The sequence below is a fragment of the Pseudophryne corroboree genome, chromosome 10, assembly GCF_028390025.1.
Source record: "Pseudophryne corroboree isolate aPseCor3 chromosome 10, aPseCor3.hap2, whole genome shotgun sequence".
Lineage (NCBI taxonomy): Eukaryota > Metazoa > Chordata > Amphibia > Anura > Myobatrachidae > Pseudophryne > Pseudophryne corroboree.
Window position 1 is genome coordinate 223,807,592 of NC_086453.1, and position 15,687 is coordinate 223,823,278.

The window sequence follows — 15,687 nt, forward strand, 5'->3', positions numbered from 1 at the left end:
ACTGCAGTGCCACTCCTAGATGGGCCAGGTGTTTGTGTCGGCCACTAGGGTCGCTTATCTTAGTCACACAGATACCTCATTGCGCCTCTTTTTTTTCTTCTTTGCGTCATGTGCTGCTGTTTGGGGAGTGTTTTTTGGAAGGGCCATCCTGCGTGACACTGCAGTGCCACTCTTAGATGGGCCAGGTGTTTGTGTCGGCCACTAGGGTCGCTTAGCTTACTCACACAGCTACCTCATTGCGCCTCTTTTTTTCTTTGCGTCATGTGCTGTTTGGGGAGTGTTTTTTGGAAGGGCCATCCTGCGTGACACTGCAGTGCCACTCCTAGATGGGCCAGGTGTTTGTGTCGGCCACTAGGGTCGCTTAGCTTACTCACACAGCTACCTCATTGCGCCTCTTTTTTTCTTTGCGTCATGTGCTGTTTGGGGAGTGTTTTTTGGAAGGGCCATCCTGCGTGACACTGCAGTGCCACTCCTAGATGGGCCAGGTGTTTGTGTCGGCCACTAGGGTCGCTTAGCTTACTCACACAGCTACCTCATTGCGCCTCTTTTTTTCTTTGCGTCATGTGCTGTTTGGGGAGTGTTTTTTGGAAGGGCCATCCTGCGTGACACTGCAGTGCCACTCCTAGATGGGCCAGGTGTTTGTGTCGGCCACTAGGGTCGCTTAGCTTACTCACACAGCTACCTCATTGCGCCTCTTTTTTTCTTTGCGTCATGTGCTGTTTGGGGAGTGTTTTTTGGAAGGGCCATCCTGCGTGACACTGCAGTGCCACTCCTAGATGGGCCAGGTGTTTGTGTCGGCCACTTGGGTCGCTTAGCTTAGCCATCCAGCGACCTCGGTGCAAATTTTAGGACTAAAAATAATATTGTGAGGTGTGAGGTGTTCAGAATAGACTGAAAATGAGTGGAAATTATGGTTATTGAGGTTAATAATACTTTGGGATCAAAATGACCCCCAAATTCAATGATTTAAGCTGTTTTTTAGGGTTTTTTGGAAAAAACACCCGAATCCAAAACACACCCGAATCCGACAAAAAAAATTCGGTGAGGTTTTGCCAAAACGCGTTCGAACCCAAAACACGGCCGCGGAACCGAACCCAAAACCAAAACACAAAACCCGAAAAATTTCCGGTGCTCATCACTAGTCAATTTACTATCCCATGGAGAGAGATAAAGTACCAACCAACCAGCTCCTGTCATTTTTCAAAGGGGCAGATTTAACAAGTGATATTCTTGTTATCACTCATTACGAATGATAAATGGTGCTCCAACCAATCAGTGCTTGAAAAATGACAGGAGCTGATTGCCTGGAGCAATATTTATCACTCGTAAAGAGTGATAACAAGAATATCACTCTTTGTTAAATCTGCCGAGGGCTGTGTTTGAAAAATGATAGGAGCTGGTTGGTTGATTGGTACTTAATCTCTCTCCAAGGTTTAGTGAATAGACCACACGATCCCTACTGACACAGCTTAATGATGTATCTCCAGTCACACTGATGCAGGAAAGGATATCAAACACACCTCTGTATGACTGATCTCTCAGGTTTGTATCTGTCTATGGGGGTCATTCCGAGTTGATCGTAGCTGTGCTAAATTTAGCACAGCTACGATCATTCACACTGACATGCGGGGGGACGCCCAGCACAGGGCTAGTCCACCCCACATGTCAGTGGCGGCATCCCCCCCGCAGAAGTGCAAAGGCATCGCACAGCGGCGATGCCTTTGCACTTCAAGAGTAGCTCCCGACCAGCGCAGCTTTAGCGTGCTGGCCGGGAGCTACTCGTCGTTCCTCGGCCCGCAGCAGCTGCATGTGACGTCATGCAGCCACGCCGACTGCCCCCCCCCCCCCCCCAACGGTCCGGCCATGCTTGCGTTGACCGGACAGCTCCCACTTATTGGCGGCTTAACGCCACCATCCAGCACCCTCCCGCCCAGCGACCGCCTCTGCCTCAGAGGCGATCGCTAGGCAACGACGGCTGCCATGCGCCGGCGCTGCGAGAAACTGCAGTGAGCGATCGGGTAGGAATGACCCCCTATGTGTCACAATGTTACTGTACATCTGCTCTATGTTGCAGGTGTATGGCTTGATGCTCTTTCTGCCACAGTGGTACGAAAAAAATGAGTTGTTAACATTTACTTTTCATTTACTTTGGATGTTTTTGTTAATGCAAAAAAGAATAATAAGAGATGCGCACAAACCCCCGTGTTTTGGCTTTGATTCTAAACCTTCATAGTGTTTTGCTTTTGGCAAAACTACCCTCAATTGTTTTAGTTCTAGATTGAGAGGCATAACTAGACATTTTGGTGCTCTGCGCCAGAAAAAGTATTGGTACCCCCTCCCCATATTTTTAAACAGGGACATAAGGTGAGCCCTGGTGCCCAGTGAAAGCACTTGCTATGATGCCCCTTCCCAAATTCTATATATATATCTATAATGGAAGCAGCAGCAGTGGGGTAATGTATCTCTCCCAGCAGTGTCCTGTGTGACAGCAGTGCTCTCCCTCCCGCTCCCCCGCTCGCTGTGCAGAGCTGCCTCCCTCGCCCTCGCCCCCCCCTCCCCAGTGATAGCCTGCTGTAATGTGTAAAATGAGGGACTCTGCTGCTGTAATGTGTAAAATGAGGGACTCTGCTGCTGTAATGTGTAAAATGAGGAACTCTGCTGCTGTAATATGTAAAATTAAGGACTCTGCTCCTGTAATGTGTAAAAAGAGGGACTCTGTTGCTGTAATGTGTATAATGAGGGACTCTGCTGCTGTAATGTGTAAAATGTGAGACTCTGCTCCTGTAATGTGTAAAAAGAGGGACTCTGCTGCTGTAATGTGTAAAAGGAAGACTCTGCCTGCCGTAATGTGTAAAAGGGGGACTCTGCTGCTGTAATGTGTAAAATGAGGGACTCTGCTGCTGTAATGTGTAAAAAGAGGGAATCTGCTGCTGTAATGTGTAAAAGGGGAACTCTGCCTGCCATAATGTGTAAAAGGGGGACTCTGCCTGCCGTAATGTGTAAAAGGGGGACTCTGCCTGCCGTAATGTGTAAAAATAGGGACTCTGCCTGCCATAATGTGTAAAAAAGGACTCTACCTGCCATACTTTGTAAAAGAGAGCTCTACCTGGCGTAATGTGGAAAAAAAGAGTACTCTACCTGGTGTAATGTGTAAATGGCGCTACTGTGCGGCGTCATTTGAATAATGAATTATTTAGTGGCCACCCCCATGAAGCCATGCCCCTATATTTTTGTTGCGTGCACTGGCCCTATTTTAAATTGGGGGGGCGCCAATGTTGTTTCTTGCACACAGCGCTAACATGTCTAGTTACGGCACTGATATATATATATATATATATATATTGTATATATATTGTATATATATATATATATATATATATATATATATAATTGTTACAGAGTCAGGGGAACAGCTACCATCTCCTTGGGTAGATAGCAGGATGCAGCAGCTGAGTGATCACACAAGTCCATTGCTATGGTTCAACTGGCCTCAACCAGTTTTATTGTGCAGAAAAATAGAAATATCAAAATAAATATATTGCTCTGCGGCGCTAATTATACACAGGATTATCCTAACTCACTCAAAAACAATACTAGAAGTTTTTACCAGGCACATCTCACTGGATTTCAAGAGCAGGTTCCCCGTTTCCCCAAGCAGTGTCAGAGACAAATGATCAGTGTGACAGCCTTTTAACATACCCACACAGCTGAAAGCCCTACTTAGCCTTCTGTGAGGCTAAAAGCCTTAAGATCCAAACTGGGCCTAAATGAATGGAGAATCCGCCCTCTCTTCTCACATCCAAACCCTGCACCCTAATCCGGTTCTTACCAAAATCCAAATACTCTCAGCAGAACCTATACAATTTTCCTGGGGTTTTAAAACACAGAAACCTGGGGCAAATATACCTGCCTTCCACCACTATTCCAATGATCTTGTCACAATATATTTATAGGACATCTATACTTACAGAACACTCCCAATAAAATGGATTTGGACACCAATGCTCTTATACCACCATATATGCACTTAATTTGAGCTTTTTGGGGGACATGTACTAAACAGTGATAAAAGTGGAGAAGTGAGCCAGTGGAGAAGTGGCTCATTTAGTTAAATTATCCTTTTTTTCAAATCACACATTTCCTAGCAGTCATACCCAGGACCTTCAGTCACAACCCCCTTTATTTAAAGCACACGTTTCAAAATACTGTCATACTCAGGATTCAAACCCATGATCTTCCATATTGCAGTTAGACACCTTACTGATGGAGGTCTTTGCTTCTTCATGAGATGTATGAGAGTATTTTGAAATGTGTGCTTTAAATAAAGGAGTGTGTGACTGAAGGTGCTTAGGGATGTGAGGGGGAGATAGGGGCAGTCAGGTGATCCCAAGGACTAAAGATGAGGAAGTTGCAAGTAAGATTAAAACAGAAAATTGACTGAGAAGAAACTCATTGTTCTTTTATCAGCGGTAAACAGGAAGGCTGTACTGCAGTAGTGGATTCATGATTTGGCATTTACTTTTTCTATGACAACTTCTAGGCTTGTTTTCCTGTGTACTATAGATTAGTTGGAGGCGTCTTTACACAAGGAGGCTTTAACCCCTGCTCGCTCTCAATGCTGGGATAAATATATACAGACCCAGGGCCGGTTCTTGCCCTTGTGGCGCCCCGGGCAAAACTATAGGTGCGTGGCTTCATACGGGGCGTGGTCAGCTACGCCCCCATTTCTGCCCCCTGTAGCGCCGCTGAAAGAGAAAAAAAATGTATACTTACTATCCCTGCTCCTGATTCCAGACCGCTGCAGACCTCCGCCAGCGCCGCTCCTCTCCTCGGATCAGCATAGATACCAGAGGTCAATTATGACCCCTAGTGTCTGTGCCACAATGCTGTGCGGTGCGCAATGACGTCATCGCGCACCGCACAGCAAAGGTCCCCTCCACGAAGGGAAACTAGATGCATAGCGCCTGGTCCCCTTCACAGCGGGGGACCAGCGGGGGGTACAGCGGCGGGGGGCACAGTAGCGGATCTTGCCATGGTGCGGCGCCCTCCGGAAGGCGGCGCCCCGGGCAAAAGTCCTGCTTGCCCGTGGCAAGATCCGCTACTGTACAGACCTTGCCCTCCCACACCAAACTGGTGATATGGAGCTGCTTTCAATCCACTACTTGGTATTCTTATCAACTTCTAGCTAATCCCAATCCTATCTCTCTTTGAACACTTTTATCTTTTCCCCCCTTCCCATACTTATTGCCAGATGAATGGATATCCTATGGATGGATCGACGACCCTTGGACTCTGGTAGGCAATGATTGTTTGATTTTACAGTTCTATGGTTTGTTTTATTTTTTTTATTTTTTATTTTAGGCATGTACACGAATGAATAGGCAACTGCTTCGTGCCAAATTCTTCCTGTCTCAGCAACTCTGCCCCTGCCATTTTCTTCACATTACATGCCTGTTTCCCACCCCCAGTCATGTATCGATGTCTCCAGTGCTCCTCCCCATTAGTCTGTGTATATCTCCATGCACCCTTCCCCCTCCAGCAATGTGTCTCCATGTTACCCTCCCACACCATCAATGTGTGTCTCCATGTTCCCCTGCAGCAGTGTGTGTGTCTCCATGTGCCCCTACCCCACCAGCAGTGTGTGTGTCTTCATGTCCCGCTGCCCCCACAAGCAGTGTGCGTGTCTCCATGTCCCCCACCAGCAATGTGTGTCTCCATGACCACCACACGAGCAGTGTGCATGTCTCCATGTCCCTTCCCACCATCAGCAGTGTGTCTCCATGTCCCCCTCCCCCCACCAGCAGAGTGCGTGTCTCCATGCCACCCCCACCAGCAGTGTACGTGTCTCCATGTCCCCTCCCCTCACTAGCAGTGTGCGGGTCTCCATGCCCCCTACCAGCAATGTGTGTCTCCATGTCCCCCTGCCCCCACCAGCAGTGTATGTGTCTCCCCAGTAACCAGTGTGTACGTCTACTTGATCCCCCCCAGTGTGTATTTTTTCAAGTCGCCTTTCCCCCACCAGTCACAGGTTTGTATGTATCCCTGTCTCCGCGGGCCCCATTGTGTCTCTGTATCTTCTTTGTGTGTCTGTGTTTTATCTCCTTCATTTGCCTGTGTCTTCCATTACTCCTTTTATATTTACAACAGACAGAGAGGGGGGGGGGTGCAAATCTCCACCCCTAAATTTCCCCCAGCACACAAAAAGTTACCTGTGTAACCATACCTGAACCTATCTGGCAATAGAAATTCAGTAAATTAGTCACACATGTTTGCAAACGCATGTTTAGCTGCTGAACCACTTCACGGCTTCTCCGATGTCAGCAGTCCTAACACTACATGATAGCAGTGCCCACATAGGGCCATGTAATTTGTAACAGTAGGCCTCATGATAAAGGCTATCACTAAAACACATCCAGACCGAGAGCTAACTTACCCGGGAGCTACCCCCAGGATCTCCCATTGCCACTACAAGGAACAGCATGCCTTCCAAATACTGCTCCCATTCAATGCCTCTCGCACACAAGCAGACAAACAACAGACAGGGGGGGGGGGGTACAAATATGTGTCTCCCCAGTAACCAGTGTGTACGTCTACTTGATTCACCCCCCCCCCCCCCGTGTGTATTTTTTCAAGTCGTCTTTCCCCCACCAGTCACAGGTTTGTATGTATCCCTGTCTCCGCGGGCCCCATTGTGTCTCTGTATCTTCTTTGTGTGTCTGTGTTTTATCTCCTTCCTTTGCCTGTGTCTTCCATTACTCCTTTTATATTTAAATACAAATAAACAGCGCTTCTTTGAAATAGAGTGTGTTTTTTAGTTTTACTCAATTAAAAATGAATTCATTCAATTAATTACGTTAAAAATCACATCATAAATGCCGGCCAGTATTAAAAAAAAGTCCATGGACAGTTCAAAAGAACATATAATTCAAACTATCAGCATTCATCAGAATTGATAATCAGAGTATCCAAACTTTGTTATTTAGTTAGTCTAATGCTTATAAGTGTCATACAGTCTTTGCAAACTGTTAACGCTGATGATGGTATTCCAACACACTAATGCCGCCTGTTTGATTAATCAGACCAATGTTAACTGATTAGTAAAGCATATTTTGCTGGTTAGTATATTGCAGTGACTTGTATACGATTGAGAGTTAGTAATAATGCAGCAACACGGCTTTTATATCACCTGTTAGCTTAATCAGAGCTCAATCTCTCATCAAGGTGCAGTTATTCCTCCTGGCTCCTGGTGCTTTTATCCCATTAGTGGTGCCATATCTGGAGTGTCCATACCAGTAAATGAAAATACCTGCAGGTAGTATATTTTGCCGTGAATGACCGGACCAGTACCGGACGGATAATGGGGTCTCTTCTGCATTTCTCCGCCTCTATGTATATCAGCGGCCTCCTCAGAGAAGATTAAGCTCTGAATCTGTGTCCCCGTTTAAATAGCGGACTTTTCCCGCCTGCGTGTGCGCACTGCGTCCGCCCTCCAAGCCGCATTCTGAGGTGGAACGCACACGCATGCGCACTCTGATTTTCTCGGACGTCTTTGGATCATGTGTCTCGTTTTGAGAGTGTGATGCTTCTCTATGTCTAATGTTGTTACAAATCTCATATGCGTTCCACAGAGCTTCCAGACTTTCACTCATAGCAATAGACGTCTACTTATTGCGGTTCTTATATAAAATATAATGAAGTATTTTTACCACAGAACCAAGCTTGATTAAGCCCGTTGAAATAAACATATATAGCATACATCAAAACTACAATTGAATTAAAAATTCTAAATATATATATATATATATATATATATATATAAAATCGCCACTCAGGTGTCTCATCAAAGACAGAATTACATAATCCTATCTAAAATCACAAGATATTCCTATTTTCCAAATATTATACAGCAATTTGTCATATCCTTTTCATATGACAATATCTATACATACAGAGAAGGTTCCTTTACTTTATACCCATTACTTTATCTGAACTTAAGACATTGGTATATCAAAGACATGTGTTCAGCAACAGATGGATGCACATACATGTGTGCGCACATCGTGCACACACACATATGTGCATATAAACATACACACATAAAGATTCACATACATATATATCTCTCTCTACATATAGACACATGTGGATTTCCATCATAGCCCAGTGGGCCCTCTGGTTCCATAACCGGATCCACATAGTATCAAAACACAGCAATTATCACCACTTTCTATACATAGAAGTTTCAATAAATAGTATGATGTGGATTAACCTAGGGAAACATGTGGACATCAAACAAAAATAAAGATCGGAAACAAGTATCAGACATAGTGGACTAAACCATCTCATCCTTAAAATGACAGTTAGGATGTCACAGAGGGGATGGGAACTTAAACATTATTCAATTATACTGTATCATTAAGTCCCCCAGGGGTTAGGGTCCCCAACACATATATCCAATAAGCTTCTCGTTTGCAAAGTAATTTGAATCTATCCCCTCCCCGTTTTGTTGTTCCCACCTGTTCTATAGCCTTCACCGTTATATTCTTCATACATTGTTTCTGACAGCGAGAAATATGATGGGAAAGGGGATGTGTTTTCAAACCCTTTACAATGTTTCTTCGATGTTCAGAAAACCGTACATGAAGGGTGCGAGTTGTGCTGGCCAGATATTGCTTCACGCATCCACATGTGATCAAATAGATCACTGTATGGGGTGATATTTTTAACTACTTTTTAGACGCCAATTTTATCCATGTGTAACTCCATTTTTTATATGTATGACCTCATTGCTTTATATATGTACTTTTTATTAGAATTAGTGCTTTGCAGACATATAGGGGGTCATTCCGACCCATTCGCACGCTGCGGTTTGTCGCTGCAGTGCGAACAGGTCCGGAATGCGCATGCGTGGTGGCCGCAGTGGGTGTGCGCGACGTTGCCCGGTGACCCCTGTCACGGTTTTACTAAGAAATAGGTCGCAGAGCCGACCGCAAGAAAATTGACAGAAAGAAGGCGTACCTGGGCGTCACCGAACCGTTGGAGACCGTTTTCGGGGAGTGAAGAAGAAAACGCAGGCGTGTCCAGGAGAACGGAGGGCGGATGTCTGACGTCAAAGCCGGCCCCAGCATAGCTGAGATCGTCGCACAGGGTAAGTATGTCCAGGGCTAGTCTTGTTTTACTTAAAAAATTTTTAGCTTAGCAGAGCTGCACAAGCGACCGCAGCCCTGCTAAGCTAAAATACAATCCCCCATAGGCGTTGATAAAGCTAACTATTTATCTTATAACATTCACTATAAATGGGTAAGAGACTCAGTACGCAATTGGCGTGTGGGGTACCGTAAGGGTACGCACTTAGCATAGCATACGCTCGGCCGTGATCGAGACGCACATGCGACACGCTCGCTCACAGCTTAATGCGTGGTGTCGAGCACGCTATAGGCGGCCGACTACCGTAATGCTACGCTACCAGCTTAGCGGACGCTCGAGTCCACGAGGAGAACACGAGCGGCGCAGACGCTCACGGGATGACAATCAGTAAACCTTGAATGTAACACACAGAAAGGATACTCTTATACTGTAAACCTTGTACTGAAATACTGTAGCGATGTAACGCTGCTTAACCTTGTTAATGCTAAAGCTGCTTGAGCGTTTGAGACGCTCCTATTACCCTCTGCAATATAATAAACACACGATACCTTGCTAAGGTTCCAACACCTTTACTAACAAGCTTTTAGTTATATTGAAAAGGGGAAACAGTTTACAAGTCATACACTACAAGCTAACATATCATTCTAACAGAATATCTAGACAGAAATACACAATAGCGTCACAATCCTATACTATAACAGAGAGAGAGAGAGAGTATGGCCAATACAAACAGAGAACAAGTTGGTTACAGAGAATTACTTACACACACTGGGAACGATCGCTGCGCAGCTTCTGGTACCAGCTCCAAGTTAGTCAAGATGAAAACCGTTTGTGGAGAGTGAGAGAGCTGCCCAGGCTGGCTGATCTTATATACACTGCGTACAGTACACTACAAAGGGACCTATAATCTCATTGTGCATTGGACACAGGAATGTCTCCTCGCATCATAACAAAAGGTCATAGGTTAGTTTGAACAGGTGGGCTGTGACTATATCAAACTGCTCAGGTGGGAGGGAATCTGAAGATTCCCGCCGCATGGGTAATGAATCGCAAATATAGTAAATGTCCAGAAAATACTAATGGCCATAACTATACGCAGGAGCGATTAATCTTTACCTAACCAGCACCGGATTGTTTCTAATAAAATGTTCTTTAGTTAGGTACCAGACACAGCTGCTCAAACCCTGTCTGACCCTTCGTACCATGCAAAGAGGAATTCCTCTGTCCAGCGACCATTTACATTAAACAAACTTACAGTCATTATTAAGGGGAACATTATCTATAAAACATACGATTTGGTTTTATTATTTAACGATTGAGTCGCCCGCTAGACGCACACGAACTCTACCGTAAATGCACATACCAATACCACGCGCTCGAGCGCATGGCCGTAGAGGCGCCATCACGCAGCTGCAAGTATCCGTACGCACGGGAGAGAATGTGCACGTGCAGCAGGCACGCGCATGGGGTGGATATATGGCAACGTGTAGCATGATATTTTTCCGACTTTGACAGTCCACCCTTTGGCAGTCATAAATAACTGCCACTTCCTAAAACAGTTCAAAAAAGAAAAATATATGTCATAATGTAAATACCATTTTATGATTGGGTAAAGGGAGGAGAGGAGCAGGTGGGAAAAAGGTATGACCTAGTGAGATAGTAGAAGCATGTGTGTATGAATCCATGTTTGAGGGGTCATGTATCATCGTGCCGTACGTGTTTTAAATCAAGCTTCGAGGTATTGCGAAGTATACATTTGAATTCCTTCTTATCCCGTATCAAGGGTCTGTGGATGGGCTGTCAAACTTTACCGATGCTCTTTTCGGCTTTTAGTTGTAACAAAATGGGGGAGCACATTTTAGTTGATGATACATGAATGGGGGGATATGTGAGTGCTGATATCTGTGCCTATATTCCCTATTGACTATGTGTGTCATTACCTGAAGGTTGTAGAAATGAAGATAAGAAGCAATTATGGTAAATGCAGTCATAAACTATGTGAGTTTAATATACATTTGCCGATTGAGGTCTTGTCTTGTGTCTTGTCTCGATGTACATGTTGACTGTAGTCTCCTGATGCTTTTGCTATAAATGACAGCAAAAGTTTTTCCATTGTCCAGAAAGTTAGTCACTAAAATATTTGGGCTATCGTAAAATTTAAAGTCACTAGGGAAAATGGGGCTTGTAGAATAGTTCATCAATGGTCTGTATAAAAGAGGTTGTCAAATTCTTCTTCCAAGCGGATGTCTTTGTACCTTGGAGGAAAACAAAGGAGAAACGGGTGAAAGAAACGGACCGTGGAATCACATTGTCATCACAACATTGTCTCTATCGTTGGGTCATACATCAAATTAGTTGTTGTTAGTACAGTGTCCTCGCTCCTCAGACTCATCACCCGGGTACTACCTTTACACCTCGTTAAAACCCGAACGCATCTAAATATCAGGCCAACCAATATGACGACTCCCAGAATACACAAAAGAAATTTCCCTACATCCATGATAATACCTTGGGCCCCTTATCCTAAGCCCGAGAACCAATCTCGTGGGTTCAACCATGACACCCAACTGGTCAGCTCATTACCCACAGCAGCGAGTGTGAGATTGTGTTTCCTTCGAAACTCCCACTTTAATTGTAAAATGTCATCCATCTTTTGGTCTATGACCTCCGCTGGGTCCTCCGTGCTGTTTGTAATGTACGTGCAGCACTTTATTCCATATTGAGTTGCTAGGGTAACACAATACCCGCCTGTCACAGCTGTGAGGTAATTGAGAATCATCCTATGCTGAACCAGTTCTGTTTTGTAGGCTTGTAACTCTTTCCCAGTGTACCTGAATGTGTCGTCATACATTTCGGTGATATTGTCTAATAAATTTGAAAGCGCAGATATATATTTGTAATTTATCACTCCTCTGGCGGTACGAGTGATATCTAACGCGAGTAGGAATTGAATCCCGGTGGATGAATGCTGAATGCTCTGTCCTCTCTATCAGGTGCCGTTTAACGACGTGCTCGTAATGAGTGTGAGTATAAGGAGCTTGGGCACTGCGGTGAATATCTTTCATTTTGTTATGGGTTACAGTCATTACTTCAGGCAGTACTTTTCCAATATAACACAATCCCTCTGAGTTTGGGGCAAGCCGCTTATACGCCTTCCTCCCGCATATGAAATATGCATCATCGGGGAGAACATATGGGACGGAGTATGACATTATCATGTTACAAATTTTCCATGTGAAATGAAATCTCCTAACCCTAATACTCCCATCTGTTTAGTACACGTATCAGTTTGTACGATCTGTGCACAGTATCCTGGTGATACTTCTCCAACTCGCATGGTCCTACTTCCTAAGGTGTACCCATACCGGAAAAATTTCCTATGGTCGGCTATCTGGCGTATAAGTTCTGTGTCTATGGGCATTCTGTCGGGTCTGTATGAAAAGGTCATGGTTTGATTACTCCATGACACTTCCCAATTTCCCGGCTTTCGGGGATTGGAAATGTTAAAGCATACTAAGGACCTATCCACATGATATTGGTGGAGCTTCAAACTAGGAGGACTAGAGATATTAAACCTCTTGTCCACCGGCCTCCCACCACTTAGCTCAAGTACCTCTCCTACAGTTAAAGGGAATGGTACTAGTCCTGATTTGCTATGGCCTTGAGGTACTTGAGAGCATACCCAACAGTCTGTCTGATTTAACACTTTACCCACTAAGGAGTGATAGTCACTCAATGGATGCCGGTCCATGTGGACATTAAAACTGGACTGACATTTCTTTATGCACCCATCCTCAACTATATTGTCACAATGCCTACAGATGCAGTTCTCTTCAGCTAACAATCCTTCACAATTCCTTCTATTGTCAATGCTACCAGATCGTTTTCTGAAACTCGCCTTTACTCGGTGATTATGTTGTTCTTGGAAATCTACGCCTGCATCCTGGTCATCAGAACCCATTCCCGATCCTTTCTCGACCTCCATGGTACTCTCACCGAAACAGACTGCTCTGGTCAACATCATGGTCAACAGGAAAATCCGGATCACAGTCTCTTGGGGCAAGTCCATCTTAGAGGAGTAAAAGGAGAAAAATAAGAAGGGGGAAAGGAAATAGGAGGGAGGTGGGAACTGGAGAAAATAACAAATGGGAAAAAGAAATCTGGCTCGACAAGCTTCCGGTCTTGTTATTCTCAGCGCTCAGGTGTCGTCTCAATCCTCCCTGAACAGACACTCTAGTGATACAACCTCTACCGTCTGTTCTTTATCACGGGACCTCTCTGGGTCAGTGACCTTTTTACAATGAGACGAATGAACCCAAGTCTCTCTCTCTGCAACCTTCAAAGCAGTTGTGCTGGTCAATAAGACTTGATATGGTCCTTCCCATCTGTCAATAAGGCAACCTGAGCGTAGAAAATTCGGTATCATTACATAATCCCCAGGTTCAATGTCATGACAATTACTGTCTGGCAAATCAGGAATCACCAACTTTAGATTATCATTCTGATTCCTCAATTGCTTACTCATCTTAACCAAGTACTTTACAGTTACTTCATTGTTACATTTCAAATCATCCTGGGGGTTAATCATAACATGGGGTTGTCGACCAAACAGAATTTCAAAAGGAGACAGATTAAGAGGGGACCTGGGGGTGGTTCTGATGCTGTATAATACGATTGGCAAAGCTTCAGGCCATAACAGTCCTGTTTCAGTCATTACCTTGCTCAATTTATTTTTAATAGTGCTGTTTACTCTTTCCACCTTCGCGTTCGCCTGGGGGCGGTATGGAGTGTGCAGCTTACTATTAATTCCCATCAACTTACACATTGTTTGAAAGACTTCACCTGTGAAATGGGTACCCCTATCACTTTCAATTATTCTAGGGATACCGTACCTACACACAAATTCCTGCACAATTTTCTTTGCAGTAAACACAGCGGTATTTGTGGCCGCGGGAAATGCTTCGACCCAATTTGAGAATACATCAATACAGACCAAAACATACTTTAAATTTCTACAAGGTGGTAATTGTATGAAATCAATCTGTATTACCTGGAAAGGGCCATCTGTCGGAGGGATATGGGATGGCTCTGTCGGTATTGCCTTTCCGATATTCTTCCTCAAGCAGGTGAGACATGTCATTGCTCTTTTACCCGCATGGGAGGAAAATCCTGGGGTGCACCAATAAGCTCTTACTAGCTTACACATTCCTTCTTTGCCTAGATGAGTCAGCCCGTGTGCTGCTTCCGCTAGACTTGGAAGGTATGCTCTGGGTGCCACTGGCTTACCATGTCCATCTGTCCAGAATCCTGAGGACTCCTGGCCATATCCTTTTGACCTCCAGACTGCCTTTTCCTGTGAGGAACACAAATTTTGCATTTCACACAATTTCTGTGTGTTTACAGTATTAAATACCATCAGTCGTGTACTATCTGTTTGTATGGGGTTACCGGCTGCTGATTTAGCAGCTTCGTCTGCTCGGCTGTTACCAAGTGATACCGGGTCTTGGCTATATGTGTGAGCTTTACACTTGATAACAGCCACTCTGTTGGGTTCCTGTATCGCTGTCAGAAGTCTTTTGATGTGGGCTGCATGCGCTACGGGTGTGCCAGCTGCCGTCATGAAATTTCTGAGGCGCCATAGGGCCCCGAAATCATGGACTACTCTGAAGGCGTACCTAGAATCTGTGTAAATGTTGGCTGATTTGCCCTTAGCCAATTCACATGCTCTGGTTAGGGCAACCAGTTCAGCAACTTGTGCTGAGTGTGGTGGGCCTAGCGGTTCTGCTTCTATGGTACCTTGGTCATCTACGACTGCGTATCCAGTACACAAGTCTCCCGAGTCCATCTGTCTGTGACAACTACCGTCAGTGTAGAAGGTAAAATCTACATCTTCCAGTGGGTTGTCACTGATGTCAGGCCTTGCCGTGAAATTTTGGGTCAAATATTCCATACAATCATGCGTGTCATCCCCTGTATTAAATCCTCCTTCACCATCACTCTCATCCTCCACCCTTTGTGCCTGTCCAGGCACACCTGGGAGATACGTTGCAGGATATAATGCGCTGCATCTCCTTATGGTGATGTTTACGGGGGCCATCAATGCCAATTCCCATCTTGTAAACCACGCTGATGAGACGTGTCTGGTTTGGGCAGAATTCAGTAGGCTGACACTGCATGTGGTGTATTAATTGTGAGGTTGTGTCCTAGCACTACATCTTCGCTTTTTGTGACTAGCAATGCTATTGCTGCAACGCTTCGCAAGCATGTGGGGAGGGATCGCGCTACCGTATCTAGCTGAGCGCTATAGTAGGCTACCGGCCTGCTGGCATCACCATGCTTCTGGGTTAAGACACCTGCTGCGCACCCAGCACTCTCTGTTCCGTACGGCTCAAAGGGTTTCCCATAGTCAGGCATACCTAATGCTGGTGCCTGCGTTAGGCACTGTTTAAGTCTCTCAAATGCCATCTCAGATTCATCTGTGTGCGAAATCCGATCAGGTTTGTTTGAGGAGACCATCTCCTGCAAAGGTAGGGCTAGTAT